Source organism: Mus caroli, unplaced genomic scaffold (genome assembly GCF_978045245.1).
Source record: "Mus caroli unplaced genomic scaffold, Mus_caroli_1 scaffold_2, whole genome shotgun sequence".
NCBI lineage: Eukaryota > Metazoa > Chordata > Mammalia > Rodentia > Muridae > Mus > Mus caroli.
Window position 1 is genome coordinate 32,987,510 of NW_028227257.1, and position 23,357 is coordinate 33,010,866.

The 23,357-nt window shown below is 40.5% G+C and overlaps 1 protein-coding gene and 1 pseudogene across 2 annotated transcripts in view; one reads left to right on the forward strand and one right to left on the reverse strand.

Moving 5' to 3' along the window:
• The window catches only part of LOC110289197 (glyceraldehyde-3-phosphate dehydrogenase-like), a 542,712-nt pseudogene that overhangs the window by 361,267 nt on the left and 158,088 nt on the right, over positions 1-23,357 (forward strand).
• Kiz (kizuna centrosomal protein) overlaps positions 1-23,357 on the reverse strand; it is a 116,182-nt gene that overhangs the window by 36,225 nt on the left and 56,600 nt on the right. The window lies entirely within an intron of this gene.

Consider the following 23,357-nt stretch of genomic DNA (forward strand, 5'->3'; position numbering starts at 1 on the left):
ATAGCAAATATTCACACACACACACACACGGGAATATGGGGAGTATTATTTAATGATTTAATGTAGTTCTATATTATCTAGGATGCAGAAGTGGATCCAGACATGAAAAAAAGCATGTACATCAACTCATGTCTGAGTCTGGCTTATTTTGTTTAATAAGGTGATTACCACCTGCATTTATTTCCCATCTAAGAAAATAATAATTTCATTCTTTATGGTGGAATGTTACACAGTATTATACTTGGTTTATCCATTATCTGTTGTTGTCAGACAGCTGATTTCATAACAGCTACTTTGAAGTGCTACAGTGAACACCTATGCACAAGTTTCTCCATGGCATGCTGACTTAAGAGTCCTCTGGATACATACTAAGGAAGGTAAAACAGGACTCGATCATAGTTCTATCTTTAGTTTTTTTGAGGAACTTCCATACTGGTTTCTACAGTGGCTAGACTAACTTTCATTTCCTCCACCATTATAAAAGAGTTCCTCCTTCCAACCTTCCCATGCCCTTCATCCTTGCATTTGTCTGCTTAGTGACAGCCTATCTCATTGGGTAAGATGCACTTAGTGACAGCCTATCTCATTGGGTAAGAGGCACTTAGTGACAGCCTATCTCATTGGGTAAGAGGCACTTAGTGACAGCCTATCTCATTGGGTAAGATGCACTTAGTGACAGCCTATCTCACTGGGTAAGATGCACTTAGTGACAGCCTATCTCATTGGGTAAGATGCACTTAGTATAGTTTTAGTTACATTTCCCTCATGGCTAAGGGTGCTCAACAGTTTTTCATATGTATACTGGCCCTTTATACGTCATCTTTTTTTTTTTAATATTTTTTTATTACGTATTTTCCTCAATTACATTTCCAATGCTATCCCAAAAGTCCCCCATATCCTCCCCCCCACTTCCCTACCCACCCATTCCCATTTTTTTGGCCCTGGCGTTCCCCTGTACTGGGGCATATAAAGTTTGCATGTCCAATGGGCCTCTCTTTCCAGTGATGGCCGACTAGGCCATCCTTTGATACATATGCAGCTAGAGTCAAGAGCTCCCGGGTACTGGTTAGTTCATAATGTTGTTCCACCTATAGGGTTGCAGATCCCTTTAGCTCCTTGGGTACTTTCTCTACCTCCTCCACTGGGAGCCCTATGATCCATCCAATAGCTGACTGTGAGCATCCACTTCTGTGTTTGCTAGGCCCCGGCATTGTCTCACAAGAGACAGCTATATCTGGATCCTTTCAGCAAAATCTTGCTAGTGTATGCAATGGTGTCAGCGTTTGGAAGCTGATTATGGGATGGATCCCTGGATATGGCAGTCTCTAGATGGTCCATCCTTTCGTCACAGCTCCAAACTTTGTCTCTGTAACTCCTTCCATGGGTGTTTTGTTCCCAATTCTAAAAAGGGGCACAGTGTCCACACTTTGGTCTTCATTCTTCTTGAGTTTCATGCGTTTAGCAAATTGTATCTTATTTCTTGGGTATCCTAAGTTTTGGGCTAATATCCACTTATCAGTGAGTACATATTGTGTGAGTTCCTTTGTGATTGTGTTACCTCACTCAGGATGATGCCCTCCAGGTCCATCCATTTGCCTAGGAATTTCATAAATTCATTCTTTTTAATAGCTGAGTAGTACTCCATTGTGTAAATGTACCACATTTTCTGTATCCATTCCTCTGTTGAGGGGCATCTGGGTTCTTAAGAACCCTGTATTTCATTTGTTTATTGACTGTTTGGGTCTTGCTTAGTTCGGGTTTTCATTGCTACGAAGAGACACCGTGACCAAGCCAACTCTTACAAAGGATAACATTTAATTGGGGCTGGCTTACAGGTTCAGCGGTTCCGTCCATTATCATCAAGGCAGGAGCATGGCAGAATCTTCATTGGAAAGAAGCCAGGAACAGACTGACTTCTCAAAGTCTCAAAGCCCACCTCCACAGCAACATACCTCCTTCAACAAGGCCACACCTCCTAATAGTGACGCTCCCAGGGCCAAACCCCACCACAGGTGTTTTGTTTTGTTTTAGTAGCCATACGTTATATGTTCCATAGTTACATATTTTAAATGCACCTGTCAGGGGATAACTAGCTTAGTTTTCCCCACTATGCAGGCAGCAGCTTGACTTGAGCATTTCCCTTTAGTATGAAGCTTTTTTGGTTCATGCAATAACATTACCAAGTCACTGGAGTCCTTTTCAGAAAATCCTTGCTTTTGCCTGTGTCTTGAGGTCCCCCACCATATAGTTTTCTATATCAATTTCTGACTTTCAAACACCACACTAAAACATTTACATTGTTCCCCCCTCCCAAGGGTGAGAGACAGGGCTCAAGTGTCACTCTTCTATGTGTAGACATCCAGTTTTCTAGCACTATTTGTTGAGACAGCTGTCTTTTCTCCAATGTGCACTTTTGGACACTCTGTTAAAATCATGTGACTGTGGTGGCATGGGTTTAATGTGGGTTTTCTATTCTACTCCAGGGATCCATGTGTCTGTTTTTGTCCTAGCTGGTTTGTTCCATGGCTTTGTAGTACACTTGAGATTTTGACACACTGGCATTCTTCTCTTTGCTCAGGATTGTTTTGAGTATTCAAGGTCTTCTATACTTTCCTATGAATTTTAGATGTGCTCCAATTTGTTTGAAGAATTTCTCTGGGACTTTGAAGGGACTTGCACTGGATCTGTAGATGGCTTTTAGTAACACACATTTTCAGTATATTAATTGTGCTGCTCTGTAGCCATGGAAGGTCTTTCCATCTTCTGATGACTTCTTCACTTGTCTTTTTTTTTTTTCCAGTGTATTAAAATTTTTATTATAAAACTCCTTTGCTTCTTTGGTTATGTTTATTTCTAGGTATTTTTTTAAATAATATTGTTAATGGATTATTTCCTTCTTCTTTCTACCATGTTTGTTATTGGTATATATGAAAACTCCTGGCATTTGCATGCTGATTTTTCATTCTGTTACTTTGTTCTAAGTGTTTCTCAGTTCTGTTTCCTGGTGAAGTCTCTAGAGTGTGCTATTTACAGGATCATATCATCCACAAAAATGTGCAGTCTGACTGGTACTGGGTGTATTAGAAAGCAGGAAGAGCAAGCCAAGAGGAGCAAGCCAGTAAGCAGACCCTCTGTGGCCCATACTTCATTTATTTATTTTTTTATTTATTTTGGTTTTTCAAGACAGGGTTTCTCTGTGTAGCCCTGGCTGTCCTGGAACTCACTTTGTAGACTAGGCTGGCCTCGAACTCAGAAATCTACCTGCCTCTGCCTCCAGAGTGATGGGATGAAAGGTGTACACCACCACACCTGGCGCCTCCTATACTTCATTTATGTCTTCAGGATTCTGCCTTGAGTTCCTGCCCTGACTTTCCTGAATGATGGACTACAAGCTGTAAGATGAAATAAACCCCTTCATCCCCAACTTGGTTTTGGTCATGGTGTTTTACCACAGTAACAGAAACCCTAAGACTTAAGCTGTTTATATCCCCTTGATTTAATTCTTGTGTATCATATGTGTCCTCTTCTAGATCACAGGTGTTCATTTTTTAGTTCATTTGAATACAGGTTTTCAAATGAATGCTTTAATTAGCCCCTGACTTATCACGAATATTTGTTTTAATGTCTAACTTTTCATCTCACATTTTACTAATTTTATTTGGCTTCCCACTAACACTCCTGGCTTATAACTATATAACCCTGGCTGCCCTCAGACTTACTGCAATCCTCCTGCTTCGTCCTCTTGCACACTGGGATTGTAGACAGCATGACTGTTAAGTGTCTGCCTCTTACTGTTAGTTTGGTTAAGGGCTTAGCAATCTTATCTTTCAAAGAACTAATTTCTTGTTTCATTAATTCTTGGTATTGCTATTTTGATTTTCATTTCATTACTTTCTCTTTGATCTTGATGATTTCTTTTAATCTACTGGTTTGAGGTTTGTTTTGTTCTTGTTTTTCTAAGACCTTAAAGTGCATCATTAAATTACTTGAGGTTTTTTTTTTTTTAATGTAGGCATTATAGCCCTAACCTTCTTTGTTAGAACTCCTTTCATTAAAATCCATAGGTTCTGGAACATCCTATTTCCATTCTCATTTGATTCTAGATATTCTTAATTCCTCCCTGATTTCATCAATGGCTCATTCCTTATGCAGCGGTATGCTGTTCAGTCTCCATAAACTGTGTGTTTCCGTAGCTGCTCTTGCTGCTGATTTCTAATTCATTCTACTGGGGTCAAACAGACTACTTGAAATTAGCTAGGAATTGCTTTGTGTTCACCAATGTCTTCAGTTTCACGAGCTGCTGTATTCTACAGGGTTTGAATGGGAGACTATTAAGAGTTTCATTAAATCATGTGATCTATGTCATTTAGCTATGCTATTTGCTAAACTTTAAGATTTAAAAATATTTTAATATTTTAAGTGTGTGTGTGTGTATACATCTGTTTATGTGAGTACATGCAGGTTCCTGTGGAGGCCAGGGGTCTCAGATTCCCCTGTAACTGGAGTTACGGATTGTTATGAGCCACCATGTGGGTACTGAGAACCGAAATTAGTCTGGAATACAGCAAATACACTTAATCACTGAATCATGTCTTTGTTAATTTTTCTGGTCTTTCTGACCTGTCTACTGGTAAGAGTGGGAAACTGAAGTGCCTGTAATTATTGTGTTGAGGACACTATATGACTACATCTAGTACTATTGTTTTATGAAACTGGGTATAACAATATTCAGCACATATATGTTTAGAATAATAGCCACATAAGGACTATTTCTTTTTCATTTAAAAAAAAGGCTTTTAAAAAATCTATTTTATGTATATGAGTGCTCTATTTGCATATACACCATTGTACCAGAAGGGGGAACTGGATCCCACATCAGATGGTTGTGAGCCACCATGTGGTTACTGGGAATTGAACTCAGGACCTCTGGAAGAGTAGCCAGTGTTATTAACTGCTAAGCCATCTCTTCAGCCCAAAGATTATTTCTTTAATCAATATGAAATCACCCTATCTCTTCTGACCAATTTTGGTTTGAAGTCTATTTTATAAGATACTCAAACATAGATAACTGAACATGTTCGTTTTCTAGTTCCCTGTAATGGCTATTCCTGGTTGTCAACTTGACTATATCTGAAATGAACTAGAATCTAGAATTGGAGGGCACACCTGTGATCCAGATCTTGAGTCTGGAAGACCCACGTTTCCTGACCTGGATCTTGGCATGGAGATCTTGAGGCATAGTGACCATGAAAAGCTTAGGCCCAGGCCAGGTAGTACATGCCTTTAATCCCAGGAGACTGAGGCAAGGAGATCCAGGTATGGGGGTAGCATACCTTTAATCTGGGCCACACCTTCTGCTGAAGGCCTACATATGGACATTGGAAGAAGGAAGACTCACTCTTTTTCAACTCCTTGCACTTACTTGCCAGCATATCTGTTGGAACCTACTTCTACAGAAGACCAGCTGAAACAACTAGCCTCGTGGAACTGAGCAACTACTAGATTCTTAGACTTCCCATCCACAACTGTCCCTTGGTGGGTTAGTTGGACTAATTGTAAGTCATCACAATAAATTCCCTGAATATATAGAGACAGTCCATAGTTCTATGACTCTAGAGACCCCTGACTAATACAGTCCCTAAAAGGAATAAAGAAATGCAATCATGTAACCTAAGACAATCACAGCACCTAAATGCTAAAAAGCAGGGAGCCCCTCAGCTCCAGGACAGCATGTACCCTTTGAAGAAGCCTATCTTTAAAGATTTGTAAACAGAGAAATATTCAGGTTGAACTAATGTTTCATATTGGATATTAAGTGGTATCTGTCTCTATGTGGTCACTCACTTGAGTGCAGACATGGACTATCTATTTGGGTCAGAACCTCTGTGGTACTTACATTCCTGGCTGTTCTTTGTGCTGTTGGCCTTGAAATCATAGGGTACATGGGCAGGGCAGAGGGTACCATGACTAGAGGTGCCTTTCCATCTAGAGGTGTTGAAAGGTTGTCAGCAAGCCTTCTGCTGGCCTGCCTTAGGTCCTCAGGTTTAAGCCTGAGTCTTAAAGCGAGGACTGCTTGTCCCTTTTCTAGAGACCTAATGAGTTCACTGTAGTTTGGCTGATTCAGACCAGACTTCTAGGATGTGGAGCACGGTGCAGTTCTCACTCAGAGCCCCTGAGCTTGTGACTTCAGAAAGTCAAGCTAACAGCAAGCTTTTCTGCAGATTTGTTTCAGGACACCTGGGTCAAGGACTTTACAACTGTCCTTGAATGGAATCTTTCCCATGTCTCTACATAAATACACTAAATGTGAAAGTAGTACAAAGAATTGAAAGGAATTTTATTTACTTTATAATGTAAGTTAGATATCATATAATTTAGATACTTTTCTAATTATAATCCAAACAAATGTATCAGCTTTTCTTTAACTACAACTGACTTATTACACATTGATAATTTGACCAATGTTTTAAAGGTCACAAGATTTATTCTGAATTTAGGTAGAATAAAACAAAGAAAATTTTGTATTCTTTGCAAATAATGTAAAGCTTACTCCATGAGCTTAAGAGAATGATTATATTTGAAAGTAGATACTAAAAGAGAGAATTAGCTCCACCTGGAAAACTACAACAAATGATGAGCAGCTTACTACATTTTTCATATGATAAAACTATTTAAACGCTGTTGTTGAGAAAAAAAGTGAATTTAAATAATTCAATAGCCAAATGATGGGAATCATATTAATTCATAATTGTCTAAAAGAACTTGGCCATCTACCTAGTAATAGTAAGCTTTGTATATGAAGCTCTTGGCATAACACAAAATTAATCCTTGGCTTAGCGTAAATCAATAATGATGAAAGCAGTAGTTTTATCTTTTTTCTTCTTATTATTAATTTGCTTCTTTATGTGAGTAGGAATTCAAAATCTTCCCATTCTCTTCTGGAGTATGTTCTAGGGTAGGTGTCCTACTTTATGGGTAAGATTAAAAAGACATTTATGAGTGCCATGTTTTGCCAGGAGCCAGGCAGGGCCATGGTCACACCAACATTCATATATTCAAAGACTTTAAGGATTTATAACCTGCTAAGCCTTTTTGCCTTTCCTGCCTTATATCTGTGACATTTGAGTCATTACCTATTAGACAACAGAGTAAACCATTCTTCCCAGGTCTGCATCTCTGGAATTGCTCATCAAGATGGCTTGCTGACTTTTTGGCCCTGGGAAGATCACAGGAGGATTTTGTTTAGGGAGGTTCTCTGCTACAACTCCTGGGTACTAGGGGGTGCAGCAAGGTTGTTGCAAAGAAGGCAGAGGAAAGCCTGGTGTTTCAAATTCACCAGAGAGAGTTTGTGTTCCAAAAACTGACTGCTTGTCTTCCATACGACACAAACAATATTTTCCCAAGGCTAGAGTGTTTTATAAACAGCACCTTTGGTGACAACATACACTGTAACAGAGCATAGTGTTGACATCAGACATTTCTGACTTCATCTGTCTTTAAAAAATTATCACAGTAAAGAAAAGTCTTAAAGACTATTAATTTTAGAATTTTTATTGGTCATAAAGAATCAATCACATCTTATGGAAGGCTGATGTATACATAAGTGTAGCTTGAAATCATTTATTATGGAAATCAGTGCCTTGTTATGGATGAGCAATCCTAGTTTAGTCGATGTAGACCTATCATCACCATATTCTCAGGGTTAAGAGTCACGTGGTGCATCATTTATTGTAAATTCAAATGCACTTTCCATATTACAACTGTGGGTTATGCCAAATTGTACCTAGAGATATAAAAGGCAGTGGTAAAAAGCCATAAGAGTGGTTAGAGAGCCTGGTAACCTGTACTCACCAAGCAACCCACAAAGCTCAGAAAGACCCCTCACCACCTTGTGAAGCAGGATTTTAAGACAGCGGGTTTTATTCTGCATGATAAAAAAAAGTGATAGAAAATGAAAAGTTACTGACCAGGAAGGTCACTTCTACCCTGCTTCAGTTCAGAGATCATAAATGGAAATACAGAAGTATTGTAAATTGGGGCCACCTAATCCACTGAAGTTTTCTGTGTCAAGATCTCTCCAGAGACAATTATCCTGACTTGTACCTAGCCCATGATAGAACTATGTATCTAGATTTAAGGTAAACTCTACTCTTAAAAAAATGTACTTCTCTTCCCTGTTTACATCACATCAGCCTAAGCAGCCCCTGAAAGACAGAGAAGACAATGTTAGATGGAAGGGAAACCAACACAAAACTGGTCTGTTTCTTAGCTCATAGCGTCCACCTGTGGTGGTCTGAATTAGAATGATCCCTGGAGACTTCCATGTTTGAGTACTTGGTCCCCAGATAATGGAACTATTTGGGAAGGATTAGGAGGTGTGGCCTTATTAGATGAGGTGTGTCACTTGGGGTTGGCTTTGAGGTGTTAAAAGATTATCATTTCTAGTGTCTGTTTCTGCTTTGGGGATCTAGATGTAGGTGCTGCTCAATGCCATGCCTGCCTCTCTGCCATGCTCCCTGCCATGATGGCTCCTATCCCTTTGTAAATAAACCCTTCCTTATTTAAGTTGCCCTTGTATTTGGTATTTCATATAACATTTCTATTATTGCTATAGAAAAATAACTAGGAATAGATTTCTGTCACAGCAAGGAGGTATATGAATCTTGGTTCAAGTTGTACTCACTCTTGAAACCAGTAGCCCTCTCACTTTCTCTCATCCCAGCTGTACATTCGTTTAAAGTTCTTAAACTGAAGGGCTTTAAATAATAAGAGCTCAATTAGGCCCCGCCCTCAAGTTCCTAAGTCACTGCATCTAAGGTAGGACTTGACAATGTGCTTTTTAAAAAGAAACCACATTTCAAAGACCAGCTTTGGACTAATGGGTCTAAATCTAGAGTGAACATGGAAATCTGGGATCCACTTGCTGAGGACCTCCTTATTGGTAGCTATGGTGGATAAATCCAGGGTTGCTCACCTGATTGTACATAAGGCTAGACCTCCCTCCCCCTGCCCACTAAAGTAAATGTTCTTATACTTAACGGACAAACCCAATCTCAGAAACACTGCTACAAGGAGGTGCTGAGTATGTAAGTTTACTAATAATAAGAAACAAATGCATGTATAGACAAATAGACGAGGCTGTCCATCAAAAGGCTGAACAGATGGCTACAAGCGCTGGCAGTGTAGACTAGTTTCACCACTTGTCAATGTTCTGATTTTGAAGCACTAGGGCAGGAAGGATGTCTCGCTACAGCAGTCATTTCATGCCAAGTGCCGTGTTCTTCTTCACTGCTGTTGCCCTAGCTTTGAGTCTGGGAAGTTGTGAAGGACAGCTGTTCTGCAAGCTTCAAGGCCTTCCTTTAGAAGGTCACTGTGATTACAGAGCCTATAAAATAAAACAGGTGCTGCCCGAGATGTTTATTTAAGCACAGACTGCCTGTTTCTAGAGGCTCCAGTGGTTCTTTGTGGTTTATTGAAATTTATCTGCAATATAATCTAGACATAAAAAATGCAGCAACTATACGTCTCTCCACAAAGATGTAAAATGAGGCAAATTGAAAAACTTGCTTGTGTGTTTGTGACAGCTTTACATGCACTGGAAGAAGTAACTTTTAACTCTTTGATGACTTTAATGAGGTTCAAATCCACAGCTGGACAATCTCATTCCATATTCCATATAAATGATGGGAACGCTGATAAGCTTAACAGCAGAAAAGGCTAATTTTATATTGTCAATCATTATGAAGTTAGATTTCCACAGCCTATGAAATTTACTTAAGTTGTTACCACTAAGAAATTGAAATTTCTGGCTGAAGTGTGGCTTACATCTTTTACTCCTAAGCGCAGGAAATGACTATTATCTTCCATTCAGATTACTCTGCTGTAAGTTTCTTTAATTTTAGTAAGAACTAGAAGGTATGGAAGAATAAAGATGCCTATTTTACTCACTGGGAAAATCAACTTGGCCACTACTTTAGATTACTCTGTCACTGTACCAAGAAGCCTATCAGAAGGCTGGGTAATTATTGCCTCAAACAATGTCCATTGGTAGGAAGCATGATTCTGAACTACTATAGGACAAAATATTAAAGCCAAAACAGTGTTTCTATTTTGAAGTAGCTAATCACATTGTAAGTTTGGAATATCCAGCACACATATACAGAAAAGAAAATGATGGCTATTTATAAAACTACTTATTAAAGCAATATGCTAACCTGCTTGTTGGTAATATTTAGGCATGTTGTTGAACTAATGTGTGCCTGATATCACAAAGATAAAGAATGCAGGCTGGCTATGACAGGGTGAGGCCCATGCAGACTTGTTCCCTCCAATCCTGAAGCAGGTCTTTAGAGAAAGGAAAACGTAAGTGAGCTACTGGAGTCAAGCCCTTTCTTGACTGTCATCTGTGATCTTGGTGCTCCAACCGCAACCAAGTTGCAAGCTTATACCTGGGTTTTTCGGTCTCTGGCCTAAGTCCTGTATTGGGTCCTTCAGCACTGAGGTCTACTGCCTTAAACCTTCCAGACCCCAGGCCAATCTGAATCCTGGATCTTCTTGGAAGGGCTTCATCGAGTAGCTACTTCATTCCAGAGGAATACCTGTCCCGAAGAAGAGGAGTAGGGTCCCCCAGAAGTAAGCCAGTTTCAGAGCAGTAAGGGGATTCCAGAGTCAATGGTGAGTGTCACCAGGCAGGTGAACGGACTATCTGGAGCTGTGAGGTAAAATAAAGAACCCTGGAGACAACTGGAAAGAAAGCAATGCCAAGTCAGGCTATTTGAAACACATGAAAAAAGAATAATTTTTTAATCACAGAAAAAAAGATTATGTGTGGCTTTTTAAAAAAAATTTCAGTACTGCAAACTGAGGATTACTTAGTAGAGAATATATGAAATTTCTGTGTGAAGGGCTACGGAAGTAAAGCTCCTCATCTTTGAACTGATGACATCCTGTTTCTGTGCATGCTATCTTTTGGAAGACTTCAGTTTTGTCTTTCAGTTGCTGTGAAGTATGCTTGACCTGGTGGCTTTATTTTCCACGGGTAAAAGCAGTTTCAGATGCTCAAATTGTTGAGCTCAGTCACATAATGTTACTTGTTTAAAGCTTTAAATAATATTTTAAATAAGACAAAATAATCATAAAACATTGCATTTGTTCATACCTAGAGTAAACTTTTAAGGAAGTGTCTTTGTCACTGTTCCACTGTGAAGAAACACCAGAAGCAACACAACTCTCATGAAGGAAGCTTTTAATTGAGGGCTTGGTTACAGTTTCAGAGTCTTGGTCTATTATCATCATGGCAGGGAGCCTGGCAGCAGGCAGAAGTGGTGCTTAAAAACTAGTTGAGAGCAACATCCTAATCCCAAAGCAAAGAAAGAAAGAAAGAAAGAAAGAAAGAAAGAAAGAAAGAAAGAAAGAAAGAGGAAGAAAGAAAGAAAGAAAGAAAGAAAGAAAGAAAGAAAGAAAGAAAGAAAGAAAGAAAGAAAGAAAGAAAGAAAGGAAGGAAGAAAGAAAGAAAGAAAGAGGGAGAGCCTGGGCCTCATGTGTCATCCTCAGTGACTCAATTCCTCCCACAAGGCCACACCTGCTCCAACAAGGCCATACCTCCTAATCCTTCTCAAAGAGTGTTGTTCCCTGAAAATCAAGCATTCACATCTATGAGCCCATCAGACCACCACAGGAAGGAAACTCAATTTCCAAATGAACAACAACAAAAGGCATCACCGTTTAAAGAGAATGTCCTGAGTGATGAGTGATTACCTCAGGAACAGCCCACACCACAGAGGGAAGAAAAGAACAAGAGCACCTTCCAGTCCCAGTGTCTGCTGAGAACTTCCACCACTCAGGAGTTTAGCCCCATCTTTCCTCCTGGTTCAGGTTCAAGGAGATCCGGCCTCCCCTCCTCCAATCCCTGTTTTCCTCTACCTGCCACAGCTACCACAGCCATTAACAGGAAGAGCTCTGAGGAAAGGGGTGCTCTGATTTGGTTGGAGCTGGGGTCAAATGGTTCCTGTTGCAGTTTGAATGTGAAATGTCCCCAAGGTGGTGCTGCTTTTGGATCTAGCTAGGGGACTTAGGCCATTAAAGGCGGTGGTGGGGGTGGGGTGGGATGGGGTGGGGGGTAGTTAAGAGTTAGAAGCTGACCTTATTTCTGCTTTCCTGTTCACCACATAAGGAGCTCAGTCACATTTTCCTGCAGCTACAGACTCCGCCATGATAAACCAAAAATTATGAACCCAAGTCAGCATTTCCTCTCTTGAGCTGTCTCTGTGAGAGGAACAGTAAGCACCAAGAGTTCCCAGCAGGAATAGGGAAAGGTCAGGTCAGAGTAGAAAACCAGGATAATTCCTGTAAGAGCTCTGGGTAGCTTGTTTGCTTTCTGCACTAAACTTCATTCAGCCTTACAGACACAAAAAGACCAAAGGTCTGTTGAAAAACTCTGGTCTGTGTGTCCATATTTTCTGTCTTTGATTTTTAATAAATAAATAAATAAATTTAAAAATCACTTTCTGGACAAACTCATAATAGAAGTTCCTTTTAAAGTACAAATTAAAGATGGGTTCTTCTGTGGATGTTCTGTTTTTATTTGGCCTATATGCACAGATTTACAAAAGTAAAAAGAACAGGTATTATTCCTTTATAATTATTTCACTCCTAAAACATCATCTCTTGCCTTTGTGAGGCTGAATGAACAGATCCAGTCATTGTCTCATAAACTCTGAATGTTAAAAAAAATTAAAACTAATCTAATTATAGTTGTTTCCTTGGAGTCTCCAACGGCTCTTTGCCTGGCTCAGCTCTCCTGGAATGTCCAAAGTCGATTCTCCAAGGCTCAGTGCACCAAGACACTGCTGTCTCTTCCAAATACCCTAAGCTCTCCAATATCCTTTCACTTCATGCATTCAACTCCAGAGCATCCTGGGACTAGTACTGCCCCTGCCTCATCTTACCTAGTGTTGGGGTGATGGGCAAGTGCCACTATGTCTCACAGTTCTCTTAGCACTTAGTAAATAACTCTGTCTTTCTTCCTTCTGCCTGGCTTGTGTTACATGGAGAACCTGGAGACTGCAGGATCCTTTTAAACTATATTTCCGATCCTGGATACTATAATAATCAACAATCCATGCAATTCTTTTTGCCTCAATGATTTCAGTGGCTAGAACATGGTCTCCTATAGGCACAAGTACATGTTTTGTGAATAAATGACCAATTGTTTTATGATGGAGAAATTGTGGCATTGGTGATGAAGTAGCCATTAAAATATCCCAAGTTTTCTATTTCTATTCCCACCAAGTATCTTTTATTAAATCCAGCTAAATCATAACTGTTTTTTCTCCTTTATACACATGACCTAGCTTCTTTTGTAGCCCTTCTGTATTCAGATTCACTGCAGGTCAGTGCTGGGTTGCCAAGACTCACAGAGCCACTCAGTGCTTTGTGTTGGTGAGAAGACAATTTCATCTGCTGCCTACAGGGCAAGCTAAGCAAGGGATACCTTTAAATTGAAACTATATGGTATGGACAGAAAGGATTACTTTTTAAAACTACCATTCCCTCAAGTTCCTTTTTTTTTCTTACGTTTCAGTTCCAAAGAAATCTGACTACAATTCACAACATTTAAGATCCTCTAAAGACCATGAAGTTTCTTAGGTTTAAATATTTATAGAAGAATATATTTATACACAAGGGGCCCACCTGCTATAACATACAACTAACTAAGCCAAAGCAAGTCTGAAACACTAATCCTATCTGTGTGGCATACTGTCACCCAAAGCTGTTTAGCACCTTCACGAGTCAGAGAGAGGTCTCCTGACCTCCCACCCACAGGTACACAAATACAACAGGGCCAAGAGGTCTGTAACGTTAGGATGCAAATTAAGATTTAAGCAGTGGAACAATTGGTTAGAGCTAATCCTTTTACAGAGGTGTAAATGGCCATTGAGAATTGAATTCCAGACTACTGGCTTTTGTTGAGTAGTATCACAAATTTTACTGGAGAGAGCCACCAGCTCTGAGGACTCCTGATAAAATAGTTAAATGAAGCCAACACAACTTGCTTGTGTTGATATCAAATTTCCTGGCCATAAATCCAAGAACATAAATAAAACCACAGCAAGAATCAGTGCCCTGGGAAAATAAACTGGTTGTGACTATCTCAAGCCTGACACCCTACGGCTAGAACCGCTGTATGTGAAGCCACTGTGAAGTTTGTATACCCGGTTTTGTTTGCTACACAAAAAACGATTGTAGAAAGGACAAACACATACATAGTTAAACAGTATTTTTCTTTTGACAGGCTCTCTTACAAAACCTATGTTTTGGTAGCTACCTCATCCTTATTGTACAGCCCCCTGGGTGGTCCCTTCCAGGGGGCCACTTGAAGGGAGCACAATGCCCAGAAGGAGAGAAGGAGGGGACAGCAACACAAAGGCCAACAGAGCAGGGCGGTCTGCTGCAGGCTGAAGAGCAGGGGTCAGCAAACATCGCTGCTTCTCTTTACCCAGGAAACAAGGGCTCCTTCTCTTTACCTGGAAGCACTGTGATTAAGCTGACAGCTCGAATTATGGGCTACCTTTTGTAGGGTGCCATCCGGCTGTGCTAAGGTCCCCTTCATTGTCACCAAAACTGCACAAGTAACACCCTGGCCTTCCCCGCCTTCGGCCTCCCAATAGGCCTCATCATTCTGTTCCACTCCCATCCTCAGATCCAGGCCCCTCCTGTACTACATCCCCCCACCCCCAAAGTTTCTTAATGAGGAGCTGGAAGGCCTGGGAGAATTTATAATGAATGTTTCCCTCCACCCTTGAGCAGAGATAAGCAGCCTGAACCTGTCACTGTTTCTAGTAGCCAAGAATCATTAGTGACAGCTGTAGATGTCTTTTAAGGAACAGATAAGTGTTTTCAGGCCATTCTCTTTGATAGCTATGGATTCCACACTTAATATGCAGGTTGACAAAACCCTAGCTGCAGATGGTTGCAAGTGAAGATGGGAAAGGAGTGCTCTTACTTCTGTGGGTCTCTTTTAAAACGGCACTGACTGGCAGCGGGCTTTAATTAAAGGGTGTTAGTTGAGTTTTTCACCAGGGGAGAAGAAACGGATCTCTGGGACATGCAGAGGCTAATCTTACCTTGCTTTAGTAAAAACAGTGTCTAGGGTAAATGTCTTATAATCATAGAACTGCATACCTCTTCAAAATCCAACATAATCCAATCCTGTATTTTGGAAAAGCCTTAAAAGTACTATAGTCATATTACTTTTAAGTATATACTAGATACTATTTTAAGTAGTTCTGGAAGCTCATCTAGAGCAGTGGTTCTCATCCTTTATAACGCTGTGACCTTTAATACAGTTCTTCATGCTATGGTGATCCCTAACTGTAACATTATTTTTGGTGCGACTTCCTAACTGTAATTTTACTACTGTCTGAATCATTCTATAAACAACTGTGTTTTCCAGTGGTTTTAGGGGGCTCCTGTAAAAAGGTCATTCAACCTCCAAAGGGGTCATGACCCACAGTTTAAAAACCACTGCTCTATAAGGTCCTTGTGGGGAAAAAACCCACCTCATATGGTCAAGGAAGAACCATCTTTGCTGGGGCCTAATGACTCATACAGCAGCAGAAAGTAAAGCAACCATCCCCCTGTGCTGTTGCACTCTGCGTCTGCATACACACCCGTGTGCACACAGGAAGGAAGACAGGGTACTCAGAGCACATGGGAAGGTTATGCTCTCTAAGTAGGAAAGGGGAATTGCAGTTAGGCTTGCTGGAGCCTCAGGCACCATTCACAACTCTTAAAGAAGATGGACATAGTGGTGCACGCCCACAATCCCACCATTTCAGAGGTGGAGGTAGGAGGATAGATAGTAAGTTTAAGGCCAGTCTGGGTTATAAGTGACACGATCTCAAACAAGACAAAATGAAGATACAAAATTAAAATGCACACATCCTTGAAATATATCATTTTCCCAGGATAAATGAGTCTCTAAGTAGGTCAATTAACTCTAAGGAATGAGAACAAGTTCACCATAGAGCCTCATCTTCTGCTAGCTCGGGGGTGAGGGGTGGAGAGATGATAAGAGGAGTGGAGCAAGTCCTTCCCAGTGTTCTGACTCTGCGCTAGGCCCACCTTTAGGGTACCAAGGAAGTGAGAGCAGCCAGGGCAGGTACCCTCCAAAGGACTCAATGCCAGTAACATTAGCCTCCTCTGATGAGTACAGTAGATGCAAAAGAGAACTGCTGAAAGACTGTGCTGGGCTATAGCTGAACCCTTCAGAGTCAGTCAGCACTGTGCTTAACGGAAAGTGCTGAATCAATTTATGATTCAAATACTCATTCACTTAAGAAGCTGCTGAAAGGAGCCACCAACAAAAAGATGAGATAAGGAACAAGTGGAAAAACCCACAATGTCGTGAATAAACAGATGGATGAATTGTAAAAGGCAGCAGGCCAATGCAGTAAGAAAACAACAGGAGCTACTGGCTCTCCTATGTAGAGTCTGAGAGCCAGATGAACACAGTGCTCCAAACTCGGTTATTAGAGTTCAGGGAATGTGTGCACAGTCCAAATGTTTCCATTTTTCTTTTTTATTGTTTAATTAATTAAGTAATTAACTTTACATTCTGACCACTGGTTCCCCTCCCTCCTCTCCTCCCACCTCCTCCCCCATCTATTCCTCCTCCCTTTCTCTTCAGAAAACAGGAGTCCCCCCATGGATATCAATCTGCTTTGACATATCCAGTTGCAGTAGGACTAGGCACAACGTTTCCTATTGAGGCTAGACGAGGCAGCCCAGTTAGGGGAAAGGGTCCCAAAGGCAGGCAACAGAGTTAGAGATAGCCCTTACTCCCAATATTCCACATGAAGACCAAGCCACATAACTGTATCGTATGTGCAGAGGGCCTAGGTCAGTTCCATGCAGGCTCTGTGGTTGGTAGCTCAGTCTCTGTGAACCCTTATGGGCCCAGGTTAGTTGATCAAATGTTTTCATTTTTTAAAATGGCAGATAGCAATTTCACATGCAGCCCCAGCTAAAGACGGGATGATGTTACTGAAGCAATGGTGACCAGCACATAACCAGCTTTCCAGTAAAGAATATCAAGGCCCCGGACCCAACCATTGTCTGGAAAACAGTGGTTTTCAATCACTGAGATGCAGAAGACTCAAATTCACATTTTTTTTTCAAAATATCACTGAATACATAAATTGGTAAAACATTTACTAGTAGGTAGTGTGTGTGTGTTTGTGCGTGTGTATGTGTGTGTTATAAGAATCAAACCACTGGCACATATGGCCATGATTTCTAAAAAAAAAAAAAAATTAAAAAATTTAAAAAAATCCATGCTAACAAAATCATCTATTTCCAAAATGCTATTCTTTTTTATTTTTTTCCATTTATTTTGTTATCTTCTAGTAAGCAAACTCTAGCAGGGACCGATATTTTAGTAAAGGGATTCTTTTTTTAGGTGAGTGAAGTGTGGGGCCTTTCCCAGGCTAGGCAAGCACTCTTCTACCACAGCTGTGGGTCACTATCCTCATGATCCTTAGGGTATCACAATGCTGTTCCCATCTTGCAATTGGAGTGGCAATGCTCAGCCATGCAAAATGTGGTCTATTAACACTCCCCTGGAGCAGATCAGGGAAGTCATTAGACACTCATCTATCTGGATCACAGTCACTCCCTCCCAGATGCACGAAGCCTCTGGGAAGTGCTGGAGTGCATAGGAGATAGGCTTACTGTAGAGGGCCTCTGCACTTCACTAATGGGGCTGTGGGATAAGACATTTTCACCCAAGTTTCTTTCCAGTGGTGCAGATGTTTGGGGCGGGGGGTGTCACTCATATTCCTGTAACTAAGCCACATAAACTCACTGGTTCACCAAGCTGGACATGGATGAAATAATTCCTTTGGTCTATATTGGTAACCTATCTGGGGTTTATAGATATTTGTTCACAACTCCTCAGAATGTCATGCCAAGAGCAACTGACCAGTTGTTCCAACTCTAGTAGGATGATTTTGACAAAATTTCCTAAATTACAAAGATTCATTTCCTTTATAATTTAGGACTTTATTTAAAATTCACCATGAAAAAAAGGAAACAAGTTCAAATCTAAAACCACTCTTACCATATTCAATCATACAGCTTATTAAAAAGATAGCCAAATTTACAAATTTACATTGGGAAAAGAAAAAGAAAAAAACTAGTCAATCTTTGAAAGTCAAGAAAGGGCTTCAGAACTGCTCATCATATATCCTATGTGGGCAATGCTCTGTCCTTTCCAAGAATCAAAGTAGTAACGTTCAGTATAAAAGTGCAGAAACGTAATAGGCCCCACTCTGTCCATTTGGCCTATCTGCCTTTTATACTTGCCTCGCACTGAAGGGTAGCTCTCCCATTCCAGCTATCAAGTTTCAATATTACTTTCAAATCCCTTAAAAAAAATTGTGACATCTGCTACAAAAGAGGAGAGAGGCTAGGTCCAGCTCCTGCATGTTCTTTGGTTGGTGGTTCAGTCTCTGTGAGCTCTGTGAGTCTCTGTGAGATTAGTTGATTCTGTAGGTTTTCTTGTGGTGTCCTTGACTCCTCTGGCTTGCTCATTCTATCCCCCACTCTTCCATAAGACTTCTCAAGTTCAGCCCCACGCCACCTTGGGGGCAAACTCAGTGGACGGTCCCAAGGTCCCCAGAGGATTCTCTATACCACAGGCACCCTAGCACACCCAGGATCTTAGGATCACTGAGGAGAGTCAGCCTCCAGAGAGGGTTCTGACCCCGGGACTCTGATGAGAGCATCATCTTGTATCCCACATCTCTCAGAGACCAGTCCTTGCAGGACAGCATGCTGGCCACAGAAGCAACAGAGTTTCTTGGAGAGGGTCCCTTTGGGGCCTTCATCCTCTGCCAGGAGATGGAGCTAAGACCCAGACCTCTGGGCACCTTCCCCACCAGAGGAAAGTTGGCCTCCAGGGAGGGCTCTGACCCAGGGACTCAGGCGAGATCGCCATCTTGTATCCAGGATCCCTCAGAGACCAGTCCACACAGGAAAGCGTGTGGGCCGCAGAAGCAACAGAGATTTTTGGAGAGGGCCCCTTTTGGCCTTCATCTTTAACCAGGAGGTGGATCTGAGCTCCAGACCTCTGTGCACCTTCCCTGCAAGAGGAGAGCTTGCTTGCAGAGAGTGCTCTGACCACTGGGACTCAGGAGAGAGTTGGATTCCCAGGAGTGCTGACGGAGGCTAACAGAATCACAGGAGGAACAAGCTCCAGCCAGAGACAGCTAGAACATCTAACACCAGAGATTACCAGATGTCGAAAGGCAAACGTAAGAATCTTACTAACAGAAACCAAGACCACTCGGTATCATCAGAACCCAGTATACCACAGCGAGTCCTGGATACCCCAACACACTCAAAAAGCAAGATTTGGATCTAAAATCATATCTCATGATGCTGGTAGAGGATTTTAAGAAGGGCATTAATAATTCACTTAAAGAAATACAGGAGAAGTCGGGCGTGGGGGCGCACACCTTTAATCCCAGCATTTGGGAGGCATAAGCAGGTGAATTTCTGAGTTCAAGGCCAGCCTGGTCTACAGAGTGAGTTCCAGGACAGCCAGGGCTACACAGAGAAACCCTGTCTCGAAAAACCAAAAAAGAAGAAGAAGAAGAAGAAGAAGAAGAAGAAGAAGAAGAAGAAGAAGAAGAAGAAGAAGAAGAAGAAGAAGAAGAAGAAGAAGAAGAAGGGAATACAGGAGAACATTGTTAAACAGGTAAAAGTCCTTAAAGAGGAAGCACAAAAATCCCTCAAAGAATTACAGAAAACACTGCTAAACAGGTAGAAGACCTTAAAGAGGAAATACAAAAATCCCTTAAAGAATTACAGAAAAACACAACCAAACAGATGATGGAATTGAACAAAACCATCCAAGATCTAAAAAATGGAAGTAGAAACAATAAAGAAAACCCAAAGGGAGACAACTCTGGAGATAGAAATCCTAGGAAAGAAATCAGGAACCATAGATGCGAGCACCAGCAACAGAATACAAGTGATGGAATAGAGAATCTCAGGTGCAGAAGATTCCATAGAAAATATGAATACAACAATCAAAGAAAATGCAAAATGCAAAATGCAAAATGATCCTAATTCAAAACATCCAGGAAATCCAGGACACAATGAGAAGACCAAACCTAAGGATAATATGTATAGATGAGAATGAAGATTTTTCAACTTAAAGGGCCAGTAAATATCTTCAACAAAATTATAGAAGAAAACTTCCCTAACATAAAGAAAGAGATGCCCATGAACATACAAGAAGCCTACAGAACTCCAAATAGACTGGACCAGAAAAGAAGTTCCTCCTGACACATAGTAATCAGAACAACAAATGCACTAAATAAAGATAGAATATTAAGAGCAGTAAGGGAAAAAGGTCAAGTAACATGTAAAGGTAGACCTATTAGAATTACACTAGACTTCTCACCAGAGACTATGAAAGCCAGAAGATCCTGGAAAGATGTTATACAGACCCTAAGAGAACACTAAATGCCAGCCCAGGCTACTATAGCAGGCAAAACTCTCAACTACCATAGATGGAGAAACCAAAGTATTTGATAACAAAACCAAATTCACACAATAGCTTTCCACAAATCCAGCCCTTCAAAGGATAATAAAGGGAAAACTCCAACACAAGGAGGGAAATTCTGCCCTAGAAAAAGCAAGAAAGTAATCCTTCAACAAACCTAAAAGAAGATAGCCACAAGAACAAAATCCCAACTCTAACAACAAAAATAACAGGAAGCAACAATTACTTTTCCTTAATATTTCTTAATATCAATGGACTCAATTCCCCATTAAAAAGACATAGACTAACAAACTGGCTACATAAACAAGACCCAACATTTTGCTGCATACAGGAAACCCACCTCAGGGACAAAGATAGACACTACCTCAGAGTAAAAGGCTGGAAAACAATTTTCCAAGCAAATGGTCCAAAGAAACAAGCTGGAGTAGCCATTCTAATATCAAATAAAATCAACTTCCAACCCAAAGTTATCAAAAAAGACAAGGAGGGGCACTTCATACTCATCAAAGTTAAAATCTTCCAAGATGAACTCTCAACTCTGAATACCTATGCTCCAAATGCAGGGGCAGCCACATTCATTACAGAAACTTTAGTAAAGCTCAAAGCACACACTGCACCGTGCACAATAATAGCGGGAGACTTTAACACCCCACTCTCACCAATGGACAGATCCTGGAAACAGAAACTAAACAGAGACACAGTGAAACTAACAGAAGTTATGAAACAAATGGATTTAACAGATAGCTACAGAACATTTTATCCTAAAACAAAAGGATATACATTTTACTCGGCACCTCATGGTACCTTCTCCAAAATTGACCATATAATTGGTCACAAAACAGGCCTTAATAGGTACAAAAATATTGAAATTATCCCATGCATCCTATCAGATCACCAAGGACTAAGGCTGATCTTCAATAACAACATAAATAGAAGAAAACCAACATTCACGTGGAAAATGAACAATACTCTTCTCAATGATACCTTGGTCGAAGAAGAAATAAAAAAAGAAATTAAAGACTTTTTAGAGTTCAATGAAAATGAAGCCACAACATACTCAAACTTATGGGACACAGTGAAAGCATTCCTAAGAGGAAAACTCATAGTTCTGAGTGCCGCCAAAAAGAAACTAGAGAGAGCATACACTAGCAGCTTGACAGTACACCTAAAAGCTCTAGAACAAAAGGAAGCAAATTCACCCAAGAGGAGTAGAAGGCAGGAAATAATCAAACTTAGGGCTGAAATCAACCAAGTGGAAACAAAAAGAACTATGCAAAGAATCAACCAAACAAGGAGCTGGTTCTTTGAGAAAATCAACAAGATAGATAAACCCTTAGCCAGACTCACTAGAGGGCACAGGGACAGTATTCTAATTAACAAAGTCAGAAATGAAAAAGGAGAGATAACAACAGAACCTGAGGAAACCCAAATCATCATCAGATCCTACTACAAAAGGCTATACTCAACAAAACTGGAAAACCTGGATGAAATGGACAACCTCCTAGACAGATACCAGGTACCAAAGTTAAATGAGGATCAGATTAACTAAACAGTCCCATTTCCCCTAAAGAAATAGAAGCAGTCATTAATAGTCTACCAACCAAAAAAAGCCCAGGACCTGATGGATTTAGTGCAGAGTTCTATCAGACCTTTAAAGAAGACCTAATTCCAATTCTCCTCAAACTATTGAACAAGATAGGAACAGAAGGTACTCTACGCAATTCAATCTATGAAGCCACAATTACTCTGATACCTAAACCACATAAGGACCCACAAAGAAAAAGAACTTCAGACCAATGTCCCTTATGAATATCGATGCAAAAATACTCAATAAAATTCTCGAAAACTGAATTCAAGAACACATCAAAACGATCATCCATCATGATCAAGTAGGCTTCATCCCAGGGATTCAGGGATGGTTTAATATATGGAAATCCATCAACGTAATCCACTATATAAACAAACTCAAAGACAAAAAACACATGTTCATCTCATTAGATGCTGAGAAAGCATTTGACAAAATCCAATACCCATTCATGATAAAAGTCTTGGAAAGATCAGGAATTCAAGGCCCATACCTAAACTTAAGTGGTGCATGCCTTTAATCCCAGCACTTGGGAGGCAGAGGCAGGTGGATTTCTGAGTTCAAGGCCAGCCTGGTCTACAAAGTGAGTTCCAGGACAGCCAGGGCTATACAGAGAAATGTCTCAACCCTCCCCCCCCAAAAAAATAATAAAAATAAAATAAAATAAATAAATAAAAGCAATATACAGCAAACCAGTAGCCAACATCAAATTAAATGAAGAGAAACTTGAAGCAATCCCACTAAAATCAGGGACTAGACAAGGCTGCCCACATTCTCCCTACCTATTCAATATAGTACTTGAAGTCCTAGCCAGAGCAATTAGACAACAAAAAGAGATCAAGGGGATACAAATTGGAAAGGAAGAAGTCAAAATATAACTATTTGCAGATGATAAGATAGTATATATAAGTGGCCCTAAAAATTCCACTAGAGAACTCCTAAACCTGATAAACAGTTTCAGTGTAGTAGCTGGATATAAAATTAACTCAAACAAATCAGTGGCCTTTCTCTACACAAAGGATAAACAGGCTGAGAAAGAAATTAGGGAGACAACACCCTTCACAATAGTCACAAAAATATAAAATATCTTGGTGTGACCCTAATTAAGGAAGTGAATTATCTGTATGATAAGAACTTCAAGTCTCTGAAGAAAGAAATCGAAGAAGAGCTCAGAAGATGGAAAGATCTCCCATGCTC